The sequence below is a fragment of the Pholcus phalangioides genome, unplaced genomic scaffold, assembly GCF_987345545.1.
Source record: "Pholcus phalangioides strain wild (caught in Gottingen) unplaced genomic scaffold, Ppha-v1.0 ptg000011l_1, whole genome shotgun sequence".
NCBI lineage: Eukaryota > Metazoa > Arthropoda > Arachnida > Araneae > Pholcidae > Pholcus > Pholcus phalangioides.
In genome coordinates, this window is record NW_028301604.1 from 41,447,930 (window position 1) to 41,464,306 (window position 16,377).

A 16,377-nucleotide genomic window follows, 5' to 3' on the forward strand; every position below is an offset into this window, starting at 1 on the left:
TGCAAGTGATGCAGCATGCAACTCGACGAGAATTAGTTAAAAACTTAAAATTAAGGGTTTTAAGGCATATGCGTCATTAACGAGGGTCTAGTTTTTCAATTCGTGATGTACTTTTTTTAGGTAGAACAGGGTGTATGTGTGTGGTGCCAGCTTCTTGAACAACCATAGACGTAAACTTGTATCCGGCCCATGGGCCTGAACCACCCCAATATTTTTGAAGACTGGCTCGGGCCCCTCCCCCCAAAAATATTTTCACTAAAAATTGTTTTAATTATGAATTATATAATGGAAACGATAAAGTTAAAGCTAATCTATATTGATAGAGTTATTTACCATAGAATGCTGAGCATCTATAAACACGCAACAATAATTTCGTTCAAAATTTTGAGTACGCCTTCATGTGTTTTTTATTTAGTTCGGAAAATAGAAAAACTTTGGAGAATGAAAGGAGAAAGTACAGGGTGATTATAAAAAAACTATTCCGCCATATGGGCCCCTAACTATCATACCATTCACAGAAACTGAATGAAATTTTGGCATAAGGTATTTTGAGGTATGCGCTCAAGAATGATATGGAAAACAACAGTGTCACTCTAACAGTTACGGCAACTGTAGCATGAAAATCACCGGCGGTAGATAGGCTAAAAGTGAGGACAACCAATAAGAACAGAGAAACAGCATAAAATAAAGCATTTTATTGTGTCCTTTTTACTTTTTCCTTGCCTAGCTCTGGGGATTTTCGTGCTACAGGTGCCATTCCAACGCTATTTAGTGTTTTTCAGTATGGAGATCGCATTCCAATACAAAACACTTGGTGTTGCCATTTGATATTTTCGAAATTTTCTCACTGTAACCGTAACTGTTAGAGTGACACTGTTGTTTTCCATATCATTCTTGAGCGCATACTTCAAAATACCTTATGCCAAAATTTCATTCAGTTTCTGTGAATGGTATGATAGTTAGGGGCCCATATGTCGGGATAGTTTTTTTATAATCACTCCGTACATTTCTGAGAAGAGAGGGCCAATCACCGGGCATTACCAGCATATCACTTCGGTTCAGCCCCCTCTCGACGGGTTATCATACATGCCAATTACCCATTGTCACATATTGGGGGGAAAGCATTCTATAATCACGTGTCCCTGTGGTCATTCTGAAACGATTTTGTGAAAATAAGTAGCTTTTTTTGAAGAGGTTTTGTGTTCGACCCTGAGCCGTCGATAGGGTTAATAGCCAAAAATGTCACTACTGAATTAAACCCCTGGAAAAAATAGTGGATAGATTGAATCTACTACTTACCGGTCTCTTGGAAGTTTTAGCCTAAAATTAAGCCTAAAAATTAGTAATAGAGTAAAGGAGAGTTTTGCTCCCCCCACCTAGGTCTTTTAATATATTGTCCTGGAACGCCATGAGCCTTAAATCCAGTCTAAACGAATTTAAGCAAACAATTATAGATTTTAATATAGATATTGCGTTAATACAGGAAACTTGGTTGATTCCGAGCGACAAAAAAGATGAAGGTCAACAACTTCCATTGTTTAAGGAAAGACCGATTACACAATAAAGGGGGAGGGGGTAGCAATTTTTATTAAGCGAAATTTACCCTTTAACATGCTTGACTTGAGCAGTCTGACTCCACGGAGGTGATTGGAGTGACAGTGAGGGTAAACGAAGTAAATTTCGATATTATATCGATATATAAACCCCCAAAAATAAATTGAATTACTTTCTCTTGAACCAAATCTTCGACTCGGGAAACCCAACTCTTATAGCAGCAGACTGGAATATCAAACATACCTCATGGAGGAGGTCAACATGGGAGACGGCTCTATATGGAATGCTTTACACATCTGTAAGCCTAGGAGTGTAGGAGTGACGAGATTGCGTAGTGAATCACGGGGTATTGTGTTCACGCAGAGGGAAATGGCAGAGGTTTTTGCCAACGCTTTCGAGAAACAATTCTCGTCGAACGGTAGACAGGGCGCAGATGTTCGCCTAGACTGGCGAACCAAATGTGTGGTGAAGGTCAATAACATTGAAACCAAGATAAGAAAAATTACACTCTGTACAGCATAGGCACCGAAATCTAGGGACTGAGGCCATTTAAGCTCCCACAATAAATTTTGTGAGAAGCAGAAGGGACTGAGCCCTTCCCCCCCAATAATTTCTGAAGAAGCAATGCAATGCACCCTACCTTTCCTTCGTACGTGCTTGAGTTGAGTCCCGTATATACGGGAAACCCAAGTATATTCTAAATGTCCATTCACAAGGAAGAACCGAACGGTGATGCCGAAACATTTTTCGAACCTCGTTGCAACAATATTTGACTGCGGGGGGGGGGGGGGTAGAACACAGAAGCAAATAAACAGGTGAATTATAATATTGATTAAAGAAAAAGGAAATAAAAATAAATAAACAATTTTCAAAGGTTCAAGAGCTCTTCGGCCAGAACCTCGGCTCCTCAAGAACTTCAGACGATTATGGTGATTTTATAGTTGATTTTTTTATTGTATATATTGATCCACCCGTTGACGAGTGCTGATTATGTGGAAAAAAATGAATTTTTCGGCCACACCCGTCCTCCGGGTATGCTTCGATATCTCTGAGATGTGAAACAGGTTGTGTCTGATCTTGAAAGGTCGAAGGAGCCTTCAAGTTTTCTTCACGTCTGGTTGGGTGTTTCAATTTTAGCGGGGGCCATGTTTGGTGTTGGTGGTGGTGGTTGGGTGTTTCAATGATGAGAAACGAAACTTGGTTACGAGAGACTCATTCATTCATAAGAAAAATATCGCTCACAAATTAAAAAGAATTTCTTCAATTGAAAAGTAAAAATTACCTAAGGAATCAGGTTAGCCACCCCTTCAAAAACAGTGAAATGCATGCACAATATGGATATATAAGTGACGCAAAATGTATCTGTCTATTTAGAATTCAACAAATCATAAATAGTCAGTGCTCGGTATAACGTCACTCGGGGACCAAATAAAAATGACTATAAGCGGAGATAACGAGTGGTCCCAATTCACTAATTATGCTGGCAGGCACTAAAAAAGGGACGATATCATGGCCTTCACATCCTGGAGCAGGGCTCCTAGGCTGGCATCTTTTGCGGGCCCACCGACCAGATTTTCACGGGCCCCTTTATGATGAATTTATAGCGTGAAAAACCAAAAAAATTGTGAAAAGTGTCCCGTGCCCCAGCGCTGGAGCCCTGGAGCTTGTCAGCCCACCCCTTGGGGAGCCATGGACGCTGTAGGCATCCCCCATCCTGCAGCAAGGTCTCAGGCTGGGTTCTTTGGTGGTCCATAGCTCACGGGCCACTCTACAGTGAAAAGCGAAAAAAAATAGTGAGAGAGGAATCGTCCCGTTCCCCTGGGTGGTGAGAGGCATGTTTATAGTGTAATTTATGCTTGATGACGTTAATAGTGTTGATGTCACAACGAGGTCGTTATTGTACTTTGTCAAGCCTCTCTCGCTGTCATCCTTATATAAGATTTTAAATTGAAAATTGATTCAAAAAAATTATGTATTGATAGGTTTTCTTTCCATGTGTAGCATGACATTTTTCTTCTATGAACACAGGGTCGTAGCGTACCTAGGGACTCCAGGGCAATGTCTCGGTTGCCCCAGCCTAGTTACGGGACTGTATGAACACATAGAGTAGTAATTCCAGACAACCAGCTTTCCCGGGTAGATAGAGCAAGGCAAAGCGCTTGGACAAAGGCTATCGTGCGGAGTGATCAAAGAAAAGCCGTTGGGTTGCAACTGGCAAAATTAACCATTTGAGGAAAACATACCGCATGCTTAGGGCATCAGAAAATGACCATCACAAAAAAACATCGAATTTTCTTTGTTGATCGACTGGCGACAAGAGAAGAAAATGGCATCGATGAATCCTCTTGAACGCTTTATACCAGTGTTTCCCAACCGCCGGGCCGTGGCACCAATAGTACCGGGCCGCGGCATCAATAGTACCGGGCCGCGAGAATATATTCTTTACGCTTTCATTTTTCAAAGCATTTCCACTCACCACTATTATGGTACATATTATTTTAATTTTTCAGCCTAAAAATCATGCAAGGGGAAAGATGAAAAACCCTCCTAGAGTTCCAGAAGAAAGGCTTCCAGCAGCAATTGTAAATTATAAGAATTTGGAGGATCCCTCTTCCCTTTATCGCACTGAAAATCCTTCGTTTTGTTGCAAGGCTCAAAGGAAGGAAAACATGTCTCTGGTCCTTCCTTCCCCCTCGAAACTAGCATTTTTAATTGTATTTTTTTTTCTTTTCGTATTTTTGAGTATTCGTCTTCATGAGACTCAAACGAATTTTCATTTCAAGATGAACACGAGAGAGACAGCACGCTCAAGTTGAGCTCCATGATATCGTTATTGTCATGCCATCACAGGAATTTGCATTTTGTTTTTCGTACTCGACCCCGATCGCAAAATTGACTCGTACACCTCCCCCAAGAATATGTGTGTGGTCGCTACAGAGAACGAGCGGCACCTTTTGTCGGCACAAAACGCCATTCAACTGTATACATCGCTCTCAAACGTTCAACAATCCATGAGACGGCATGTCGCCGCAGCAAATGGGGGTTGCCAACCGTCTACCAACTAAGGGCGCACTATCGTCGCTAATTCAACGCCAGGTCCTTTGTACAGGCACGGTAAGAACCAGAAAGCACCGGTTACAGTGACCGCTACTGTACAAAAGGACAGTCACGTACACCAGCGGCAAGCTCACTCTTGTATACTTGGCGAGCTCGTCATCGCCAAGGTGTGAAAATGTTGAGAGAAACCGGGCACCTAGCGTGAGCGGATTCAAGTTGTTGTGACGCTGTACCAACGAGGTGCTCCTTGTGAGGCCTTCTAAAGATCGAATGAATCACGACATGCAAATATAAGATTGTGTTTATCAAATCGTAAAAGTAATTCCTGATATATAAAACGTCTCTCAAGTATATTCCAATGGTTGTCATCTAGGTGCTGTCCGACGTGTCAACTAACGACCAGGATCCCCCTTTACCATGCTGCAATGAAAAGGACATTCACGAATAATTTATGAGTTACCTCATTATATTTTTTATTTATTTGTGCACAAACATTTTTTTTTATCTTCTGCAGAGTAAAACTCCTTTTATCAAACTATTAATTTCGCCAGTGGTATATTCTAACGTGAGAAAAATAATTTTGATTTTTTGTCAGTTGCAAGCATTTTACCTTGTGAGAATCTCCCTTATGCAATGAATTATTAAATGTGAATTTATATAAGTCTTGATAACCACACCGAGTTTCGGGATTGAAATTTTACTTGGTATTTTTTTGTCCTGCCATTTTTACCTCTTCCCCCTTTTCAGGTATTCTTCACTCTGGTGACAAATCCATTTCTTTATTTAACCTCACCATATTAACCGATTTCACCACAGTTATCTCCAACGATTGTAATTATGCTAGATTAGTCGAACTAAATTGACTAGCTTCGATCCGTACTCTCTCTCTCTCAGTCGGATCTTGAAAATAAAATCACCTAAAATTAATTGTGAGAAATCTCACTAAACTTAAAATATCAACCAGTTTGATTCCTGCACGGTGTGACTCTCGCCCAGGGCAATGGTGAATGGAGGAAGCTGAGCGAAGCCTTCAGAAACAAGGTCGACGCTGCCTCGCAAGCCAGAGCAGCGATCACATAACCCGCCAGCGCCAGCGACTACTTCAACTTGTGGAAACCGCTCCTCCCGGGACAAGACTCACTCCTGCGCCGGGGATGACATCCTGCAGAAGGCCTTAAATGAGTACAGAGAAATCCAGAAAAAACCGGAAGGTACTAATGTGCTGCAAATCGAGCTGTCCATACGCCAGCACGTCATAAAAATCCTGAAGGCAACCGAAGACTGCTACTTTAGCCAGCGGTCCAACAGAGCCATCACTAATGCTTATTCCTCAAGGATAAACGATGCTATCTACCAGACAGTTCGAAAATGGACCGAAATTCCGGACAGACTGATCTGACAGACACCGACACCAGGAAAGCGACCTCAGCGGAACCAAAGGTTCAGCAGGGGCAAGAAACAAGTTTCCAACAAGCAACATCAGACAAGGAGCAGACGCCGCAACAGCAAAACGCAACTCCAGTGCCTAACCTGGAAAAATCCCAGGAAAAACGGGAAAAAGCCGTTGCTTAGAGAGGCGAAAAGATCAAAGTTCTAGAGATCAACAAACCCCCGCCCCGATGGTCGAGACAATTCAAACAGACCAATCGCAAGCAACCTACGATGTTGAAGCTCCGCCCACACAGAATGGCGAGCTAGATGGCCAGCTGGCTAGAAAGCAGCCGGAACCTAGTCGTACTGAACCCGGCAGATACTCGCTGGTGATACGGTGCGACCGTAAACGGCGGGCAGTAACAAAGAAAATTAAAGAAACGTGGCAGCACGCGTGTGAAATGAAATTTACGCGCGGTGAATATAAGATCACTTTCCCCAACAGCACTGACCGCGATAAAATTTTAGATTTTCTAAAAGAAGAATAAATCCCAATTTTTTAAGGCAATCTGCACCTGATGCCAGTTCATTCAGTGTAATCATACGCGGACTCGACTCAGCTATTCCAGCCGAGGACATCAAACAAGAACTTTTTGAGGCGGGTATCCGACAATGGTATCACCAATTCGATCCCAAAGACGGAAACTTCGGTCTAAAATACTACCGCTATGGAAAGTTGACCTATCGTCCAATGCAAAGTCGAAGGAAATTTTTGGCTTGAAGCAACTGCTGTTGCTATATCGATTGAGAGACGTTGTCGGAACCCAAATCGTACATCGATTAATATCAGCTATAGATGCCAGACCTGGGGACACCGCGGTGAAGACTGAACTCCCCAGCGCTGTATGGAGTGTACCGGATTTCATGACGTAAAACAGTGCACCCAAATTCGCGGAGTAGATCACCCAGTGGGTTGTAATTGCGGGAAAAATCATCCAAGTGTTTATCGCGGGTGTGAAGTCTACAAAAAAGAGTTATCGAAACACCGCAAAAATCTGAGATCAGAGAAATATTCTCAACAGAAAGTGGACAGAATCATACCAGCAACTTTCGGAAAAGATTATACCAGCACGACGTTTCTGCCGAGAAGCGTCTGGAGAAAGTTTAATGACAACAAGCAAAATCGAGCCGAGAAAACAGCAAAAAATTTGGCCGGACCCGTCGGCTAATTTCGTAAATTTACCGCTTTCCGCGATTTCAACCAATCAGGTCTCTTCTTGGTTTACGATAATTCCCACTACTGTAATAACGTACGATCTGTTGTGCTTTGGGTCACAAGGTGACTTGGTTATGTAATCACTGGAATGTATTCTGAAATATTGACATGCTATATGCCAAACAAAATTATCCATTTTAATTCGTGTGAGGGAAGGATTAAAATTCCGCGCGTGGTTAATGATAGCGAGTGATGAAGGTGGTAATACATTTCGAAAAAAAAATTTCACTAAAAGTATATGCTTTTGGTGATAAAAAGTATTAGGACCTTCTCCATCAGCTGAAAGGGTGTAGGGGACAGTGTGCTGGATCGTGAATCTGAAGGCCAAGGTTCGAATCCAGCTCGTGATAGGCTTTGCAATTTTTTTTCTACTCCTCGCCAGAAATGATTTTAACTTTTTAATTCTCTTTATTGGTGCAATTCATTTTACAATATATTTTGCGGACTTTTAAAATACATGTATTATAAATCAGTTAAATATTATAACAAAAGCATGCAGAAAAAATTAAGAACAATAATGCTATAAAAAAACGTGGTTGTCTTTTAGTGTCTTTTCTCTTCCTAAGTGCCGATTTTTAATTATTTTATAGCTGCTTACGACTAATTAACTCGTGTAATATATATTTTTTATACTATAATTTTTCTGTTTATTTTTAGTCGATTTACTATCGGAAAATGCATTGATAAATTGGGGAAATATTTTACTAAATTTGCCACGATTTTCGTGATCCGCCCCTTTAGCTGTTTGAATATTTCAGTTTGTACCGAATTTATAATGTATTTATATTTTGCCGAATCTTAAAACTTTGGTATATAATAAATCAAATAAATATTATAACAAAAAGTACGTAGAAAAAGTATTAAGACCAATGATAATGCTCTAAAAATGTAATTCCTTTTATCATATCTTTTCTGAAGTTCTGATATTTAAATAAATGTTTAAACGCACGGGGAAACGGGCTTCAGAAATTGTGATGGTAAAGCCAATGACAGCCCAGCCGAGGAAATTGCATCAGTCGTCGCCGACAAAATTGCAGATAGGACGCGCGAAGAAGTGTCTTCATACTCGAACTCCGGATGAATCGGCAGCCAGCCTTAACTCAACGTACGAGATGTACGAATTTGCAAAATCATGCATGGAGGACATTGTCAAGAACAGCTCGCAAAAAGAAAAACGAGCGATCCTTCACAAATTCCTACAAGAAGCTGGGAATATACTCGTCAAGTAGAAAGGAGCTAAATTAAGAGCAGCGACCAGCTTTAAAAAATGATGAAATTTCGAAATTTCGGTAAAAAAACTCTCTTTTTTTCTTCATTTCCCTTCACCATCTTTTCTAAAAAATCTCTTGAAAACCCCAAAAAAAGAAAAAATAGTCATTCCTGAAAATTTTCAGAAATGGCTCTCTCTCTGGAAAAACAAATAAAAAAAACTTCTCCCACTATTTTTTCTTTACTTTGTAAAATTACTAATACTTTCCTCTAAAATTTCACCTTCAATTAATTTTTTGAACTTTAATTTTTGGTATCATAACTTTTTTGAGTCTTTTCAGCCAATCACCGAGACCAATAATGTGAGACCACGGCGCAGCATATGATGACGTCGCAAGCAGTTCACTTTTCCTGCCTAAATTATTTAATATTAATAATACTAACCTGCTCGGAAGGACATGTTGAATGTAATTTCCCCTTTTTATAATTTTTGAAAATTCAAGGTGTTTCCCGGACTTGTCAAAATTTTTCCAACTGACATACATGCATTTTCACACAACACATACAATTACGATCTCGTCTTTCTCTTCATACGGGCTCCCAAAGAGTTCCCATTTTGAGGGCAGCAGATGTCTACAAACAGATAGGTACTGCCACTTTCTTTTCGATTTCGCGACCCAAACAATACAGCAGGGGTGGGTAATGTTTCTCCATGTACTCTCCGTCCATTTTCTCCGAAAATATCCTACTGCTTCAGCGCTCTTTGTTGACAACCAGATGACCCTGTTGTTTGCGTGCTCATGGTTTGCCATTGCCGGCACTACAGAAAATGTCCTGAAGACAATAATGCCATGAGAAAACTCGGTATCCCACGTTCCTTGGAGACTGGAAAAACATCTGTGCTACTCGCCAGTGACCAAGCCGCATAACTTCAAAGGGGAATAATTGTGAGTGATTAGGAATTTACGGGCAATAGAAAACCACCTCCCACCATTGGACCCGTTATTTATGGCCAGTGGTAAAACCCTCTAGCAGTCATTATAACGATTTAGTATGTTTTCTCAGAAACGAAAGAAGTATTTTACATATCCTTGGCAGTAGTGGTGTTTTGGGTCGTTCTGGCTGCGCCGCACCAAAAATTGTCCCGTTCTGGCTTCATCCTAAAAAAAAAATGGTTCCGTTCTGGCTTCAAAAAAAATTAAACACGAAACCCCCTATTACTTAAAATCTCTCTCTCAAGGTTGTTTTTACATCTCTCATTATAATTTGCCTACTTTGTTGTTAACCTGAATAAAAAAGAAACTTTTCTTTAAGAAAACGCAATTGTTAGCTTGTCACGCGGCATTCAAGGTTGTTATTTAAAACGATGCTCTCTATTCAAAACCCGCATACAGGATTTATTTCTTTTTATGTAATAAGCATTATTTGTCTGCTATTTTTTTTCCTCTTGATATTGTTTACCACTAATCATGATAAAGAAGCTTTAATGCCCAATCTCACCAATTCATCTTTTTATGAATCGGTTTATCTTGGACGAAGTTACTTTTTCACGTTTGCTTAAAGGATAATAAAAGTGTTTTTTGATGTCAGACATTTCTTTAAAAACGATCAGAGGAAGCTTGCTCCATATTTTGTCTGTGTGCAGTTGAATAGAGATGAATTCTCAAAACTTTGCCAGTCAAGATGTAGTAATGAATGATCATTATCATTTCCGTTTCCCATCTACTACACTAGTTTTTGGACCCACATTAAGAATCAAAACAACTTTAGTCAGAAAGTTATTAAAGTGTAATCTTTATGGGAGAGATGTTAACAATATCTTATGGTGTTATTCAATGTTCCAGCCATGGTTTATAGAAGAATCAAAAATAGATTTTTACCGAGGCGTACCTCAAACATTTGATGATTTTTATGACATCGTGGTTCTTGATGATTTATTAGAATCTTTAAATGATGAAGTATAACGTTTATTTACAGTAACATCTCATCATGGCAATAAAAGTGTTATACTTTTAACTCAAAATCTGTTTCCTAAAAATAAAATTTTTCGAAATATTTCCCTTAACCGTCTTTTCGGTAGGAGCGCTTTTAGACGATCAAATGTTCCATGTCATTTCTGGGCAGGAGCGTTTTAAGACGTCAAAATTTTCCATGTCAATTCTGGGCGAGAGCGCCTTTAGACGCTCGTGAAAGCTAGTTTCTTTCCCCAAAACCCTTTGTGTCGTGATTGACAAGTTGTAACTCCCCTTCTCATTCAGGTGTCCCTTTGGGGCTACTTCACAAGAGCAGAAAATTACACTCGAGGAAAGAGTGCGTATTTTATTGTGTCCTTTTAACAAGACCGCCGTGCTTATGTTCATGTACCGCAGACGACAGGCTATAGACATTCCCAAGCATAAATACAATAAAATGGCTTCGGTAAAAAGAATATAATGGCTTCGATAGAATGCTGCATACTTAGGCATCGTTCACGAGATGCCCAGTTTTGTTAATCGACAACTACCATTGTAAGTTGTTTATGCATTCTAAAAATGGCGGGAAAAGGGTTTTGTACTTGTCTGTTTAGAGTTCATTTTTTCCACACGCATACGAACTAGCTATTTCCAAGAAAAACAAATTACACACACACAATTCCCTTCAAGGGGAAATAATTATTTAGAGTAGCTGAAGCCTCCAATATATGCCGGGTTTCATTTTTTTTCTAGTTTTTCTTTTTCTCATTCAGATATTATCGACGAAATCTTTTTTTACTGTCATGATCCTACGACAATAATATATGTTAAAGACAACTAAATTATGGAGGGGGGGGGGCAGAAATATAAATTCGGCCAATAATACGATCGTTGTAGTGCTCTTAAATTTTTTTTTATCCGACACCAGAGTCAAGACTATTTATGCATTGTGACATTTTAAATTTGGTACAACATATTATATTCACACAAAGACCAATATAAGAAATTCCGAAAGTAAGAAAATTGTGTACAAAGGAAAAAGAGGAACAATAGAGATGGCATACAGCACAAAAAATGTACAGTGGTGCCCCGAGTTGGGACTTAACATATAGTTTCATTGATTTCCCCTCCCCTCAACGGCCTCCTTGACCCCCCCCCCAAAATGACGAACCCCGATTTCCAGCCTAATTTACGTGGCAGCAAATGCGATCATTTTCATCAACCAAAAACCACGAACGAAAAGCAAGCGTAATGCAAGTACAACCGGTAAGGACTCATTTCTACAAACCAATGTCAATTTTAAAATAAATTAATAATAATTAATTTTTTATGAGTATTATTTGATTACTTATTCTCATTTACTACTTTTGCTTTAAATTGCCCATATGCATGGCCCCCACATCCTGATGCAGGGTCCCCAGGCTGGGATGTTTTACTGGCCCCCCGACCAGACTTTCATGGGGATTCCTTTATGATGAATTTATAACATGAAAAAAAAAAAAAAAAAAAAAGATTAAAATCACCCCGGGCCCCAGGGCTGGAGCCTTGTCAGCCCACCCCTTGTGGGGGCCATGCCCATACGTTTATGAGATTGAAGTCCAGTAAAATTTCTGGGATCGGATCACTTTGATTCTATATTTTTTGGGATTGGGAGAAAAACCCAGGAAACGATAACCTTAGAATTTTTGTCAAGGAGGGGTGTATTCATCAACCTTTTTTTTCTTCTGAGGAGAGAGGGTTAATTACTACTAAAAAAAAAACGCCTCAGAGAAGGAGGAGGGTTAAACCCCTCCCCCCTTTCATACGCCAGTGTCCTGCGTACAATATTTCACATCAAAACGTTCTGTGCAGGGCCGCAACTAAGTGATTGGTCACCCGGGACAAGCGCGCATTTCGACGCCCCCTTGTAATGTTCAAGGACAGGTTTAAGAATGAAATTTGTGCACACTCTGGTCCAGCGCCCGAGGCACAAGATTCGCCTGCTCCCCCCTAGTTGCGGCCCTGGTTCTGTGAATTCAGATTTTCAACAAACAACTGAACTTCTTCGATAGTGCAGAAAGGTTTATTTACAGGAGGCCGTATAAAATTAATACGTGTCTGCTGAGGGACTTGGTCAGTGAGTGACAAAAAGAGTGACCTATTGAGTTTGCGAGCATGTGAGTGACCATCAGAGTGACCTATTGAGTTTGCGAGCATGTGAGTGACCATAAGAGTGACCTATTGAGTTTGCGAGCATGTGAGTGACCATAAGAGTGACCTATTGAGTTTGCGAGCATGTGAGTGACCATCAAAGTGACCTTAGTGAGCAAACAGATCAGTGAGCAACCAAAAAAGAAAGACCTAGAGAGTTTGTGAGCATGTGAGTAACCATAGGGGGAGTGATCTAGAGCAGCGGTTCTCAACATTTTTTGACTCGTGGATCCCTTTCAACTAAAACATTCTATGGCGGAGCCCCGTAGGCAAATTTTTTAATTATTCATCAAAGTTACTGATTTATTTTTACTATTTAAAAATATTTATAATTATTTTTTTTTAATTTTACTTGTTTTTTTATATTTTCCTCGAGCGGCCGCGGAGCCCCTGGAGAGTGCACAAGGAGCCCAAGGGCTCCGCGGAGCACCAGTTGAGAACAGTGATCTAGAGTATGAAGAAGAAGGTTGGTGTGGGGCCAAAATAGCCAATAATGAAGTGTGCAGGCAGTGAGTAACAAAAAAAGAAAAACCTAGAGCAGCGGTTCTCAACCTTTTTTAATCGTGGAGATAAACAGGCATCTTAAGCTTTATCAAAAATTTTTCTGATTTATTTTAATTTTCTCAATTGGCCGCGGAGTCCCCGTGAAGAAGTGCACACGGAGTCCCGGTTGAGAACCGCTTACCTAGAGAGTGTCTGAGCATGGAAGTGATTGAAAAAGCGAGGGAGCTGACGATGTTGCGGAGCAACCGAAAGAACGATTTAGAGCAGTGGTTTTCAACCTTTAGAATATCGCCCGGTTAAATCTTTTTTTTTAGGCCCGGAAATAAACACGACTAATGGAAAATTTATGGAAAAAAAATAAAATCATAAATTACTCACGGCCCGGTTTGACTGATGACAGTGGTTGATACCGGATCACGGCCCGTCGGTTGAGAGGCACTGATTTAGGGTGTACAAGCGTGCGAGCGACCAAAACAGGGTGCAAGCAAGTGAATGATAAAAAGAGTGCCCTTGAGAGCAAAGAGCTAAGGCAGTAAGTGACCAAATAAATGACCAAGAAAGTCTGCAAACATTTGAGTGACCATAAGATTGATTTTAGAGACAGAGACATATTTACTAGGAGCGGGGGGGGGGAATGATTAGCGGGCTGCAGCCTAATGTGACGAATTTGAAGAATGTGAAATCAAGAAAATAAGACAAGAAAGGGCGGCAAAATTTACGCCACAGGCGACCAAACCATAAATCCGACAAGCGTTCAATCAGCGGCGTAGTTTCAATTCATGGCCAGTCTGTAACTGGAGGGCTTGCCATTGCTTCTAGCAATTGGCACCGCCTATACTTCATAATGGCTTCCTAGTTGAAAAAAAATTGAGACAAAAAATTAGTTCTGCTTTTCTGCTTCCATATACAATGTCGACTTGATGAAGGAAATTTTACTATTTTCATGTAGTTTCTTGTGTCGGTACTACAGTGATTCTTATCAGTTTTCTGAATCCATAAAAGCTTCCTCACGAGCATAATATATATATACATGTCGCTATCTCATTCTCTCACTTCAGAAAGAAATACCCGGCACGCACCTGTTTTGATGGGTGCAGCTCTGTCTAGGTCCTACTGAACAAATTGAGGCGTAGGATCTCTATTGTGGAATGGCCACTGAGCAAAGGGGAAAAAAACAACTTTTGATGTTCCGTCAGTCTTTGTTGTTGAAAATGAAGTAAAGAATGTCAACAGTTTATAAACGGCTTCTTTGGATATTTTCCCGCGCACACTTTCCCTTATTCTGTTAATGGAACAAAACAATTGAAATTCTTTCAATAAACTGGCCAGTTTTGGCCAATCGTCGTACCACCTCCCCCACTTGGTGGCACTGGGATACTTCAAGGGGGACCACGAAAGAAAATTTAGAAGGGGGCCATGACAGTTGGTTTGGAGGGCTGCAGAGAGCTGAGAAGAAAAATTAAGGTGTGAAGAAATGAAGCTTTTATATTTAGTGACTATATACACTTACAGTATCCACAAAACTTCACCCACAAAACCAAGGCTGTCTTAGAACATGGACCCGTCCGGCCCTCACCACCTACATTTTGCAGTAGGTTTCCCCCCACTTATGAAGGGTCATGCTCGGGAGTCTCATGTCCATAAGTGAATCCCTTATGATATTTTGTATAGTACAATAAATTTTGTAAATAAGTAGGAAATATGTAGGCTGTTTATTTCCGGCTAAGTATAGGACTACCATAGCATCACTTTGCCTAGGGGCCCATGATGTTCAGACACTCCTGAATGGAAGTCGGATTAGCAGGGAGCTCAATAAATTCTAGGCCAGTGGACTGGAGGCCAATTTTATTTGCAAAATTTTCGTTCAGTATAAATTCACTGAAAAAATCAATTCAATACGTATAAAGAACCTTGCTTCTAGATGAGGGTTGAAGACACTGGGTAAGACAGGGGAGCCACAAGAAAAAAAATATGCTTCAAAGGGGGCCACAGGCAAAAAAAGGTTAAAAAGCGCTGGTGTAAAAAGATGAATGCGTGAAAAATGATCAAATGACACCATCAAAGAACGGGAAGATGGGAAATAATTGTTTCTCGTATTCAGTGACACTTATAAGCCAAAATAGATAGATGGAACTAATGGAAAAAACTACCTCTTTCTCTTTTTACGGGCAGTCGAAATGACCGATTGAACCGAGGGAAAAAGGTGAACCATAGTTTGATTTTGCCATGCTACTCAGGAAAAAAGAGAGACGCAAGGCCATAAAATATAACCCTCAAGACAGATGCGGACCCAGGACGATGTGACGGGAGGGGCGAATTGTGTAAGTTTGTTGCACTGTCCCATATTGATATGTTATGGGACAGACAGATATTCACGTTTTATTTGGCTCTTGGTAGGGGGGTGGTTGTTCCCATCACCTCCTCGATCCCCGCCTGAGTGAAGACAGGCATCTTCAGCGGCTAATAAAGTCGAGGCAGATATCTTCAGCTTCGAGTGGAATGGAGGCGGATGTCTTCAGCAACGGATGAAGCCGATGCTGATACAGTACAGCATCTCGATAATGGTCACCCATGGGACCAAAAATTTTTTCCGCTAACGGGAAGCAGAGCCGCAGCAGGGAGAAGCAAGCATTTTGGCTCCCCCTTTTAATGTTGAAAGAGAGGTAAAAGTGTGAAATTTACGCCCCTTCTGGTCCAATGCCCGGGGCAGCAGACCCACCTGCTCCCCCCTAGTTGCGGCCCTGACGGGAAGTGTCGATTTATGGGAGGTACGATAAAAACAGTGGAATCTCATTTATACAACTTTCACATTTATTCGACGTTTGACTTCGGTCGCATTTGGTTTCTATTCTAAATTTTAATGTTAAAATGTCCTATCTATATTATAAATTAATTTCCAACTGTTTTAACAGTAAAAGTGAACACCTGTTCAGTGGTTCTGACATATTTTACAATAAAAATTTAATCAAGTTAACATAAGTGTGAAGACGATAAAAACATCTATAAAACCTTTATCTGGCTTTTTTCACGCCTATCAACATGTGCAAACAAAACCAACGTTGCTATTCGGAATCATCATCCTGGACCAGAGTTATGTTCAGTCAATCAAATAATTAATTGAAAGATTATCATATTTCCCAAAATATGAACTTGGATTCATACATAATCATTGTGAGTATTATAAATTGAGGCATCTTTTACACCGATGTACGCGTTATTTTGCAAACGACTATCAAGCTTTGACATTTCGAGTTTCTTGATCAC

General features: G+C 40.4%; 1 protein-coding gene across 2 annotated transcripts in view; it reads left to right on the top strand.

Moving 5' to 3' along the window:
- LOC149080429 (kinesin-like protein KIF28) overlaps window positions 1–16,377 on the top strand; it is a 1,038,199-nt gene that overhangs the window by 95,819 nt on the left and 926,003 nt on the right. The gene's annotated exons all lie outside the window — the stretch shown is intronic.